Here is a 14421-nt window from a genome sequence, read left to right as displayed (position 1 = left end):
AAGCTTACTTTCTATAAACAGTGCTGGCCAAATTATTAGACTAAGATTGTTTTAAAAGCAAATTCTTTACTGATTACATATTTAAACACATTATTGTACAATTAAATAATAATCTAATATTTAGTATGCATTCCCTTGTTTTTGATTAGCATTTTGGCATACTTTTCACAAGGTTTACACACACACTTTTTATTTCTTCATCGTGATGCCACACTCGGATGAGCTCCTCGATCAGTTGCTGCTTCGTTGTTATTTTTGTTTTATGGAGTCGTCGCTTCACAATAGCCCATAATTTTTCAATTGGGTTCATGTCAGGGCTGTTTCCAGGCCAGGGTAAGACACTGATCTCTTCTTTACTCAAGAATTCCTTGATGCTTTTAGCCTGGTGGCATGGAGCTTCCATCATGCATGAAGAAGAATTCTCCGCTCGGGTACCAGTCGTGAACCTGTGGGTAGCAGCCTATTTTTTATCACATTCAGGTACTGATCCTGTCTCATGGTTTTTTTTTCTACAATGCACAGCCTTCCAGGACCATGTGCCGACATAACACTCCATACCATAATGCTTGTAGGGTGTTTCACAGTTTGCTTTATGCAATCTGGGTGGAATGCCTCATCGGGTCTTCTGCGTACGAATTGCGAGCTTTCGTCCGATATTTGGAATATCGACTCGTCAGAAAAGCAAACCTGCAAAAAAACAACGTATTTAGGTATATCCTAGCTTAATCCGGATAGCGTGGATATCGATAAAGGTACATGTCATTCCTTGCAGTTCCACTTTAGTTGAACGACACCATTATGGCAACAATAAAATGGTTGAATGATTAAGTTTGAAAAAATTAAGTACAATCATATAAAATTGTAATGTTATACTCGAATGTAGCTTAATAATCCGCAAGACTTCTCTAGAAATATATTTTCTGTAGATTTTTATTAATTCTATGAGTTTTTTTACATGGGGCATGTCTATTGGATTTGGCTGAGTGTCAGTGAAGCCTGTAACAGTTGGGTGTTACAATTTCGCTTTTGTCTACTGAGGAGCTGTAACAACTTTTTCGTTGTGATCACCTGTTCACAAAACACCTTAAAAATAAAATGAGATACAGGTCTGAAATTTTACATGCAACCACAGCAAAGCCTATTACGTGACACGCACACTCCTCCATTTTTCCTGAGGCTGTGATTCCGGAATGAGGTTTTCCCTGGGTAGCAACCGCTATAATAAACAGCTTCACTTCCGAAAAGTGTAGTTTGAGGTGGACAGAAGAATCTTCTCTTATTTCGGTCCCACCATGTATAATGGCATCCATAAAAGTTTAAGGAATATTTCCAGTTTAAAATTTAAGAGCCAAGTGTTGTACCTGTGTAGCTGATGAGGAATATTTGTCATAAGTATGATGATTGTCTTTGAGTTGTTCTGTAAACCATAAATATTTCTGAGAAACGCTCACAATAAAGAACGTTATTATTTATTTATTCATTGAGCAATTTCCCTACACAACTTCTGAAAATAATATTTCAATTCTTCTCTTCGCACTTTTACTTTCTTCTTTTGTTCAATAGCATTACTGCACTCCATATCTTATCAATGACTCTTATTATTTTATTTCAATTAATACATACCAGTATGCTCAATAGATACCGCCAAATAATTTAATACAAATTCATAATTTTTTATTCGATAAGCAATTAAATTTAAATGGTACAAAAATTTCACAAAATTTAACAAAAATATAAAAAAAATAATAAATGAATACCTTGCTTCACTGCGAAGATTTACGAGTATACTTATTAGCCAACACTGTCCTTTAAAGGTCAAGAAATAAACATTTTTATTGATAGGATTAGGCATAAGATGGGTGGAAGGTTTGTAACATAAAATTATTAATATGTATTAAATAACAGTTGATAGCAATAAAAGAAAGAATGTCTTATTTTACTTAGCGATGTTAAGAAGCCTTCTCTACCACACCTGGGACCAACGGCTTAGAGGTGACTTCCGAACCACCTCCAAAGGCCGGGCAGGCATCGCTTGTAAAGGAGAGGATCGCTTAGCGATCACCCATCCCAACAGCATCCCCGCTCGACTTTGCTTTATTCGGTTACCTTGCGATAACCACCGTGCCCGCTGCACTACCCCATTGGCTACATACGCTTACAAAAAGGCTTTTGTTAAACGGCGTGATCTACCCTAACTCAGTTAGCTTACCAAGGGCTTTTTATGTAAAGGATAGGCAGTCCTTTCGTTATAGCTACTTAAAACACCCCATCTACCTGAAATTGATTTTCTCAGTATTGATGGTCTTTTCTCATGTCAATTGCTGGTGTAAACATCTCATTTTGAGTAATTAGGGAATGGCTTATAAATCCAGCTAAAACTTGCTTAGGTAAGCTCAAATACCCGAAAATTATATTTAAAGCTTCTCACCTAGCTCTCGACATCTGAGTATCGTTGCGAAACATTTATTCCAAAAAGAACGTAAAGCAGCGCTACGGTGTAGCTCTAAATCAGACATTATCAATCAGTCTGTAATTACTACCTTTGTGCTCATGTTAAACTAGAGGATATGACTTCTATTCTGCAATAAAATAAATGATTATCCTACTACAGAAATTGGTGATATTAGTTTTTCCTTAGTCTTCCACCCCCCCCCCCTGGTAAGTGTGACGTGTTGTGAAGTGCTCTTGGTTCTGTGCAGTAACTTTTGTTAGGTTCATTCGCTAGTCTAAATTTTATGTTTTTGTATCCGTTAGGTTGGTATTTGGTTTTTTGACGTAAAACATGCTATGTTGCCAAATTTAGATTAGTGTGTTTTATTATTTATTTATTATTTATATGTAGGTAATTGTATTAACATACTAGTTTTTTTCTGCATATTTAATGTGTTTTACACCCCAGGAAGAGGCAAATTTCCTCGAAACGTTTTTTTGTCTTGTAGTATATGACGTTGACAAAATTTTATAAGTGCTTTTAACAATCCGTAGTCATTGTTTAAACTAATTCAAGTTGTTAACTCTATGTTTAGTTATTTATATTATTTCAAAGCATTACGTAAGTTTACAAATGGGAATTATAACTTCAGTGAAACTCGTCAAAATAGATATTATACCCTTGATTATCAGGTAAACCTCCTTACAGAACAAAATGAAACTACCAAAACAATATTTTTAATAGTTGAAGGTAGAGCTTCAATTATAAGTTAAGTTATATGGCCTAATTTAGCTCAGATTGTACATTCAATCTTTAATTTCAAAAACAAGAATAATGAAAAAATATGTAACGTTTGATAATTCGTTAAAATTAATAATTAGCTGTTCTTCTTTCAATTTTTACACGTGTAGAAGAAAATATGTTACATTATTACCTCATGTACTCAAATGTGTAAAATCAAACTATGCTGAAATTGATTTGTAATCACTTTGCATTCAGAATAGTTTATCACCATGAAATTAACTGAAGTTATGTTGTTTACGAGTTATGCTTGTTACGATTTTACTCTTTTTATTTTGTCCAAATTCCTACTCTGAAATTGAGAATTGTATTGTAAAGTGAGATGACTATAAATGTCCTTGTGTTTTCTTATTAATAATTTTACTCTTATTAAATTTTATTATTTATTTCAAACTGGTTAGTGTGGTTAGAAATTCCATAACTGGAAGCGTTTATTTTATTACACAGTTGATGTAATAATTCCTCAGGCAACATCAATTTATTATGAGTGAACCGTCACCAAACTTAGTGGGGAAAACGAATATTATATTTATTTTTCTTTTCTACAACTATTATGTCCTTATTTATTGTAACACTTAAATTACTTCACTGTACAAAATCACTAATATGGAAACGAATCAACCTGACTTGACTTCGCAAGATAAAGAAAACATACGACAAAGATGCCTAGTACAGCGACAATGAACTTCCCCGCAAAGACAGTGGGAATCGATTTCTGCAAGAGAAGAATGGATTTCAAAAGAAAGAACGATGTGAATATTTGAAGAAAGGAAGAAATAGATTAGCCGGGAGACAGCGAGCCATTGTCTGGCGGCTATTGTGCACAATAATGAGCTGCTACTGTCGCGTAGCTCTGTTCTGCTGCTGATGCTGCTGCTGATACTGCTGATGTCTGATATCGACTATAAGGGGAGTTATCCTCACATCTGCTGCTGCAGGTCTCTCTCAATCGTAATATTTTGAATCGTGTAAGGATCTACGAAGTTATCCTTTGCCACTCCTAGATGATCACTTAGCTGACTAGAAGTAACACGTCATCCTAGTATAATTAATTTAAATATGTAATCTCAAACCAATTTTATTGGAAATACATGTATCTTAATATTTATTTCAGAAGATTTTCAATAGTTATATTACTTTTATTGGCAAGTTATTTAATGCTTGATTCACCTAATGTAACTTTTCACTTATTTACAGCTTATTTTCACTATAGTGAATCTTATCCCTTCAGTATCAAAAGATATGTATTAATAGGAGCAGATATGCTTTCCAAGTTTTACTTATTAGATATGTTGGAATCTCTATGGTTAAAAGGTTAAACCGTATATTACAAAACATTCGATAATCACCACAACGCTTATTAATTTATATGGCTGAGTTAAACAGCCACTTCCGGTATAAGTTTGGTGATTTCCGTAAGAGTAAATTGGCATACATCCGCTACAATGCGAATTCTAGCGAGCTCTGTCCATAAATATTACTCTGCGCATAGTAATAATTATCTAGCAAGGAACTCCTTCTAAATATTAATATTAACTTATGTACTGTGAATTATAAAAGTAATTCAGTTTTTTATGCTTCAAGCCAGTAATGAAGTTTCACGTGCTTTACCCTTCTTGTGAAGCAGGTTTTATGTTACTAAATTATTGTGTCCGCTTAATGCAAATTAGTTTAGGGTTGTTTTAGGCGGAAGGGTTGGTGATAGCATCATATCGTAGTTATCAAATAATATACAGGGTGTAAATTAAGTCCTGATACGCTTGTATATATTCCAAATAGATTGAGATATCCGTTATATTTCCTCCCCCCCCCGCTCTCCTCAAAAGAGGGTAGAGAGATCACTTTAAATTTTAAAATTGCAACCCCCATCTTGTGTCATGTCATTTAAAAGGTAAACTCAAAAGCAAAACACAATGGCATGAATAAAACATCTCTACGACGATCCTAGCAAAGGTTATGGGCAAACAACCCCTTATATCTAAGAGTGTAAAGTCCTGATACGCCTGGATATATTACAAACTTTTAAAGTGACCCCCCTCTTCCCCCCTTTGAAAAAGGGGAAGAAATATTTTTATCCTTCAAAAAGTCCAAAAAGTATTTTAATAGGTATGGTGAATATTTTATAACGATATATCAATCCGTTTGGAATACATGCAGTCGTATCAGGACTTATTTTACACCCTGTATACTGCAATACACATACATCATTTTAGGCTGCGCACCATATACTTAATTGCTTGCTTACAGACATTTTGTATTATTTATACTCATGTCAGTTTAAACTTTTTGCTTCAATGTAAAGAAAAAACATTCTTGGTATCCTATCAGAAATATAGGCTATAATATACAAAAACACCTTTATTCCTGTGTTGCAACACAACGTCAATATACACAAACTACAAACCCACACGTGATCACATTAAACAAACAAGACGCCGAAACTCAACACCCAACAACATCCTCTCAGTGTTGCCACCTGTATGGAAATCTATCACCGTGGATTATCCCACAAAAAAACTTTATATTTCTTTTCCTCAATACAATTCAATGCAACTTTTCTGTTTTATTAATATTTTCTTTTCTTTGCATCGTCCACAGCTAGTAGGAACGATTTTTGAGTGTAAAATGTTCTATTTTTATCTATTGCACCTTTAATAATTCACCTCGATGATGGTATTTTCCTTCTATCATCGTCTCCACTTGCAAGCAAGCGTATCGAAAACAAAATTTATATTAGATTTTAGCGATTACCTTCGTAAAGAAATTTGTCATTTTATAGGTTTAATATAACAGACAATAACAGAGAATATTAAGCAACGCTTCAAACACTCAGTTGTGTTGTGTAACAAGACAGGCTTTTAGATTTTCAGGCTTTCAAATAGATGCTAGAAAATTAGGTACTTTGGGAAGTCTCATTTAACACTGCCTGTAATTTTATAGATTTAATATGATGCATGCAACAGTCAATAACAGAGAATTTAAAGCAACGCTTCAAACACTCAGTTTTGGTGTGTAACGATAAAGGCTTTTAGATTTTCAAGGCTTTCAAATAGATGCTAGAAAATTAGGTACTTTGGGAAGTCTCATTTAACACTGCCTGTAATTTTATAGATTTAATATGATGCATGCAACAGTCAATAACAGAGAATTTAAAGCAACGCTTCTAACACTCAGCTTTGGTGTGTAACGATAAAGGCTTTTAGATTTTCAGGCTTTCAAATAGATGCTAGCGAATTAGGTACTTTGGGAAGTCTCATTTAACACTACCTATCATTTTATAGATTTAATGTAATGCATACAACTGACAATAACAGAAAATTTAAAGCAACGCTTCAAACACTTAGTTTTGTTGTGTGACAATCTAGGCTTTTAGATTTTCAGGCTTTTAAACAAATGCTAGAGAATTATATACTTTGAGACTTCTCATTTAACACTACATACTTACATAAATAATATTTGCGTTTGTTAAGTATAACACTTAAGTATAACAACGTATTCTTACTGCGGAAACTTCGTCCCTCAATTTATCTTCGCTAAGCACAACAGCACCGATGATGAATTTTAATTCAGCGGGGAATTAAAGATTCACTTGGTAGCTCTTAATGGCTTACGGAGGGAATCAATATCCAATAAGGAGTGGCTTTGAACTTCTCAGCAGCTCTTGAAAGCTTTCTCTTACTTAAGTTATTTCTGGATGTGCCAGACAATTACTGTTCTTGCAAAAACTAAGTAATACTTAGCTTTAATAAAGTTTAATGGGTACACATAAGATGCCTCGCTCGGCGTAAGAAACTAATATATCCAAACTTGTTGAAGTTCAAGCAAAGTTTGTCAGCAGACAATTGTAATAAATGGTTGTTCTAGCGTAAACGATAAGATTACGAACTATTTTGCAGCTAAAAAACTATCAAGTGTAACTCAGAAATAGGTACATTTTATTCCAATAACTTTTACTTGACTAAGACAAGTTTTATTTTATTTTCTAAGTTTAAATTTTATATTTCTGGAAACTCAACAAAAACGTATGCAACTCAGTATACAGCAGCTGAAAATGTCTATAGTTTTGTAAATTTTCTATTTTCAGAAATTGAAGTAAAAAAAAAAACAAAATCAATGTAGAGAAAATATCGAAATTTGTGGATAACTGAGTACAGTTAAAGGAACGCTTATTCAAAAAATAATTTATTTTTAAATGGATTTTATCAACTTTTAAATTTGGAAAGTTTGAAGCCGTTGGACATTTTTATCACAATTCGGTTCAGAATTTTCGAAGAAATAGGTACACATTTCATACAAATAAATTTTACTTGACTAAGACAACCCAACTTCAAAACTTTGATAGTTCATGAGGGTAGTAAAGACTTACACTTTCCTTGAAATTTATACATAATGAGGAATTTTCAGCCGAAAGATTATGGGAAGTATTGGTGTTTTCAATTTTGCTTCAGAGAAAAAGCCACAAAATAATAATTTTTCCACACTCTTCTTGTCGAAAATTTAATTTTAATACCTCACACCTAAACTGATTATTTATATTTTACAGATGCAGGATTTTTTCGAACGGATTATTATTTTACACAATCGTACAGAGCTCTAAAGCTGAAAGTAATCACATGAACTAGTTTATAGCTTACTCACGCACCGCTCTCTCTACCACATGAATATGAAGAGGGTTTTATCGTGTATTTTATGGCCCGCATATAGACTACATGGTAATGCAATGCCCCAAGGTGAATGCTCAACATAGAAAGTACCAGAGTGACAATTGCTGACAGTTCTCTCTTCAGAAAATAAATAAATAAATAGTTTCGTTTCACACTAACATATTTTCATACGCCCAGTTCATTCCGTCCTGGAGCTTTTCTTTTATTCGTCTTTTCCTTTGAAGTACGCAGTATTCAAGGACCATATGGTAACCCTACTTCGCTACAACAACAAACTAACTCATTGGAATCCTAATCCTAAATACAGCAGTAACTGTCAGGCATAAACGTCAGGGCAACCTTTCCAATAAAAACTGAATCTTCAGGGTCATTGCTAGTTCAGTGAAATTTGAGTCCTAGATCAGTGATAATTAATGTGTCCTTCTACAACTCCAGAATAGCTTTTTTATTTTACAACAACAAGGGTAATTTTCAACACAAAATTAAGGCCTGCTTACTTCACGCAAGGATGGCAGATTGTGGGATGAATTATGAAACTAAAGACAAGCAAGAGATGAGAGTTACTCAAAAATAGCGGGATTTACCGGTAAGATCAACAATCTTACCTATGACAATTTTTTTTAATAACTTCCTTCCCACAGTTTCTGTACTCATGATGGACTGAGTTAATTTACCCGGAAAATTGAGATGGGTCATATAAAAATAACCTCATAAAGATAGAAGACAATATATCAGTATATGAATTAGAGACCAGTATTTCAGATCAATCATTCTTTAAACGTATCAATAATTTGTTTTTTTTTTTGCCACATACAAGATGAATTGTTTTACGCTTTTTTGAAAACTCATCTGTTTTTGTGTTATTTCAGAATATTATTTTGCTGTCCAGTTTTTAACATCTATAACCTGAAACCTGTAGCTGTCTGTTTATTCATTTTTATCTTTTTATTTATATATGTTAAAACAGACCTTTGGATTTTTTGGGATAGTTTAATATATTTAACGATCGGCGTATCGTTTCGTTCAGTTTGCTCTCAAATTATTTCCAGAAATAATGTATCTTTCTTTTCGTAAATAATTAAATATATGTCATTAAAAGTTTAAACTATGGGATTGTAATGAATGAAACTGTTGTTAACTGAACAAGTGTATTTTACTGTGATTTACTCGCAAATCTAACAATACATTTTGACACCGCAAATAAAATATCGAAATCCTACATATCTTTTCACAATTATTAAGATTTTTTACTACACAGATTTCGTCAATAATACTAAGCCTAGCTGGTTATGAAGATGTTAAAATCAGATGATCCAATTTAAATATTCCGGACATGTGAAAAGTCTAAGGGTCGAACCAATTCAGATTCTGGTAAAGAATAATTATAAATTAGGAGTATTAATTTGACCTACAAGTGCGTAAGAGAGAGAGAGAGTGAGTGAGGAGGATTAGACTGGTACGCAAATAGCGTACGTGGGGTTATAAATAGCTTCACTGGGAGTAATAAAACCTGAGACTGAAACACCAGCTAAAAACTTGATAATACTAACGTACTAAGTGGGCTAGCTTGATTTCTGGTAAGAATTATTTTAGCTAACTTTTTAAACATTAAAAATTGTATTTTCATCATGATTCAAAACTTTTGACAAAAGGTATTTTTCTTTGCATGAAAGCAAAAGTCTAGTTCTTCACATGTATCATATTTCAAAGTTAAAATATTAGTGACTTATAAGGAAGGAAAGTTAAAAGTTGAAATGAAATGAAATAAAAATTCTTTATTTATACAGGCAAATTTAATGCCCTATGACCCTTTATTACAGTTAACCTGCGAAAACGTAAAAATTAAAACATTAATTAAATATTACCTTTCGAATAAGAAAATTTTAGAAATAATTACATTTAAACAATGTGGTGAAATTAATATAATATTTTAACATGTTAACATTAAAATTTAACAAATTAAGAAATTAAACATATCTGTAATTCTTAAAACATACAAAATAAAACCAAAGTAGTTATTGCTAATGAGTCCTAATTTTTATCACACAAAATCTCACATTCATCCCTCTACAAGTGTCACGTCCACAGCATCTCAGATCGAATCTGCCCCGGCTAACCGCTTAAGATAAATATCTTTCAGTTTCCCAATTAAGTGCTATAAAATAATGAAGTATATATATCTACAAGAGAGCTAGCATATTTTTGTAATTAGGAATTCAGTACAAGATTACAAATTAAGCTGGTAATACTATTTGCTTGTGACAGATTAACGAATAAGATTTCCAATTTATTTTTTATCAAACTCATTTTAATCTTTCTTTAATTATCCATTACATAATTTAATTTTTACTAAGTATTGATTCTAATTTACTAGTTACTCAGTCACTAGCTTCTAAGATTTAATCGTAAGGCGGGAGTATGCCACATTGCGAGTAGTATACCAGGCTTCGCAGAGCTATCTAATAATATGAGCTATCTAATAATATTAGCTATCTAATAATACGAGCTATCTAATAATATGAGCTATCTAATAATATTAGCTATCTAATAATATGAGCTATCTAATAATATGAGCTATCTAATAATACGAGCTATCTAATAATATGAGCTATCTAATAATATTAGCTATCTAATAATACGAGCTATCTAATAATATGAGCTATCTAATAATATTAGCTATCTAATAATACGAGCTATCTAATAATATGAGCTATCTAATAATACGAGCTATCTAATAATATGAGCTATCTAATAATACGAGCTATCTAATAATATGAGCTATCTAATAATATTAGCTATCTAATAATACGAGCTATCTAATAATATGAGCTATCTAATAATACGAGCTATCTAATAATATGAGCTATCTAATAATATTAGCTATCTAATAATACGAGCTATCTAATAATATGAGCTATCTAATAATACGAGCTATCTAATAATATGAGCTATCTAATAATATGAGCTATCTAATAATATTAGCTATCTAATAATACGAGCTATCTAATAATATGAGCTATCTAATAATATTAGCTATCTAATAATACGAGCTATCTAATAATATGAGCTATCTAATAATACGAGCTATCTAATAATATGAGCTATCTAATAATACGAGCTATCTAATAATATGAGCTATCTAATAATATTAGCTATCTAATAATACGAGCTATCTAATAATACGAGCTATCTAATAATATGAGCTATCTAATAATACGAGCTATCTAATAATATGAGCTATCTAATAATATGAGCTATCTAATAACTCATTTCATTATGTTACATGTCTTCTTTGTGGCATTTTAGGTGATTTCGCGGAGTTTCTTTATAAATTTATTTATTCTGTGATTTCCTTGTTGCCCTCCCGTTTCCCCATAATACTAAGGCAAACATTTTTGGATACCTAATCGCTGAAATCTAAAAATGGCGTGAAGAATTTACACCTTATAAATGCAATAAAATTAAAATAATGCGTAAGGTAATAAATATATGGTTGTGCAAAAATATTTACGCAGAACAGTTGAATACATTTGACAGGGTGTTTTAATTAATACTTCATAATTTTAGAGTCAAAGATGGAATTTTTCGCTAATTTTAAGACCAATTTGCATAGCGGGAGGGATTTTTTAAATAATAATATGCCTAAACTCGTCCCAGGAACCGTAAGAACGTCAATGTAAAATTTCAGTAAAATCGATAGAATATTTTAAGCGTGAAAATAAAAAAAAAACAATGACAATATTATTAGTATAATTAATTCTTCTTTCATTTTGAACAGCCTCAAATCTCGACAGTTTGAGACTTTTGTGGAAAAAAGTTATTAGCTATTTTCCCTAAACCATTCATTGTACTTTTCTATTATTTTACAAAAGAAAACTCACAATTCTCCAATAATTTGTGTCCAATAAATATGGACAAACTGAAAAATCCGCTATTGCCAAACATGCTTTTGAAACAAACCACACCTTTAAAAACTTTACATTATTAAAACAAGTCCATAAACAAGAAGAACTCGACGCATATGAAAAAAAAAATAAAATAAAAACACAAATTATTGGAGAATTGTGAGTTTTCTTTTGTAAAATAATAGAACATTTATATTCCAATAAGAAGAGCTCCTCCTCCTTCATTCATTGTACGTTTTAACTAAGAATAAAGGCTCAATAACTTTATGTTACCATGCTTTGATAAAAAATCTGTATTATACAATGTGATGATAATTCGTACTTTCATGCAGTATCTATTGATTAAAAGCAGTTTCATTGCGACCTACGCATTTATAATATTGTTAGGATTAGGCTGTGTTATTACCACAGGACGGTCATGACCAGTATTTGAATTCCTTGCATAATAAAAAATTTTAAAACATCCATTTTAACAAAGAAAACTGTTAAATTTAAAGCCTTACACAATAATAAGTTTTGGAAATATCAATAAATCATTCAAAGCCAAACATTTATATAACAATCATTATAACACTTGGTAATCGAATTTATTCTAAAGCAACATCGTGCCAACCTAAAAAAAGATAGAAAAATAGATAAATAAATACATTTATTTGTTTCTTTTTTTATTCAATAACTTTATAATTAATTTGTAGTCAGCTACTTTCAGAGATACGTGTAGTGAAAGGGGATCAAACGTATGCAAACTGTTGTTGGCGCAACCGCTCCACAAGACACCGGCTGAACCAACTTTGGGAAAGCAATTAAACAAAGTTTATCTCTGTGGGTTTCGAATTTACAAAGTTTTTTTTCCACCATGAAATTAAATTTCGTAAACAAACTACCTTCCATATTTATACGCTCCGCAGCCACTCCGACAGCCTAACACTGATACAGAGCTGATTACAATTTATAACGTTTATTCCGGTATGGAGTGACATGCAACATTAAAAACCATATGTTCATTGAAGACTCTTGGATCAATCGGAAAATTTTACTAAATTTTAATTAAAACAATTCTTTTCCAAATTGTTTATTTTTTGGACAAGGCCTTTCGAAAACCAAAGGTTTCATCATCCGGCGACTCCACAAATAAATATTTACATTATTTTTGTTACAATTAATATTAAAATGAAATATGGTGTAAATATGCAAATACAAAAATTTTGGAAATATTTCAGCCAGTATGAAAAATTACACATGACTACAGTTTAATTTTTTTAATAAATTGAGAAGAAAGAAGACTGGAATTTTCGATAGGACCTTCTTCATTGTTTATGAGTTTTTTTTTTATTTCTGTTTATGTGTAGTGTTTACCAAGCATTTAAGTTCATTGGTTTTGTTACTTCTTTTATTAATTTTAGATTTTTAATTGATGTTGTGTGTCCTGAATCAATGGAGTGCTTGGCTACAGCGGATTTGTCAACAAATATATGTTATTGTACATAAACTTCATGCAACATTTAAAGTAAGTTCGTTTTCGAGATATCATGCGGACAGGTAGACTTTAATTAAAGGTTTCAAGTGATATATTTTTCTAATGCTCATTCAATAATTTTATTATTTCGGTTTATTTTTTTATCTTCTCCATACAACCACATTCTGTAAACCCATGTGTACCACACGTCAAAAATGTCGAGATAAAAGATTAGTTTGAAAATTATGTTCCAGTATTTCAACTTGTGAAGAATTTTGGGAGAATATTATTTATCTGAAGCCCCAAAATCTTACATCTTGGTGAGTATGCGCTCGTTTTACAAAATGTTCAAATGCATTGCGTACCATATCACAGGTTTACTTGAGCACAATGTAAAACTAATTTTCAATCGATAATACTAAAACAACGAGAGATATGTAAACAATTTAATTCAAACAAATATTTCATATTTGTATTTTTCATGTGGATTCTGTGGCGTTTATTTTACAGTTATTTTACAGCCCATAAAATGTATATCAAAATATATTTTATTCAAATGATAAACGCCTTCCACTACTTCTTAAAGTTTAGTGGGTTCTCCATGTGCCGGAATGTCAAGAGCTATAACTAGATGATTCTCAATATTTATTAAAGGAAGGTAGATCATGTAACGTGTTGTTTAAAATTCTTCCGAAAACTTCTCTGTTGGCTATATTCTTTAAATAAAAGAACAAAATATTATTTACATGCATTCCGTAGATTAATTAAATTCACATATATTTATTGCAGTCTTGATGGTCGGTACTGATGTATTTGCTTAAAATTCCATTTTGAATCTCATCTGAGATATAATACATATAAATAATAAACAATGTAACAAACATAGCTCTTTTAAATATATTGACTTTTCTGGTTCTTTTTCGTACTATTATTATTTATTTACTGGACGGTTTAAGCGCAAAATCATAGGCTGAATGTGCCATTAATTAATAGTTAAAAGTAATAAAATAAATATAAAACCATCCATGAATTGGGATATATCCACTGTTACTAGTAATAGTAGTAATTTATATTTGCGGGAATTTCTTTTTTTGTTTTTAAATCAATTAAAATCCATGTGCCACTTAAATTCACATACAAAAATATATTTTACACTATACCTAT

This window comes from Homalodisca vitripennis, chromosome 8 (genome assembly GCF_021130785.1).
Source record: "Homalodisca vitripennis isolate AUS2020 chromosome 8, UT_GWSS_2.1, whole genome shotgun sequence".
NCBI lineage: Eukaryota > Metazoa > Arthropoda > Insecta > Hemiptera > Cicadellidae > Homalodisca > Homalodisca vitripennis.
The sequence above is the reverse complement of the archived record's forward strand: the minus strand, read 5'-3'. Positions refer to the sequence as shown.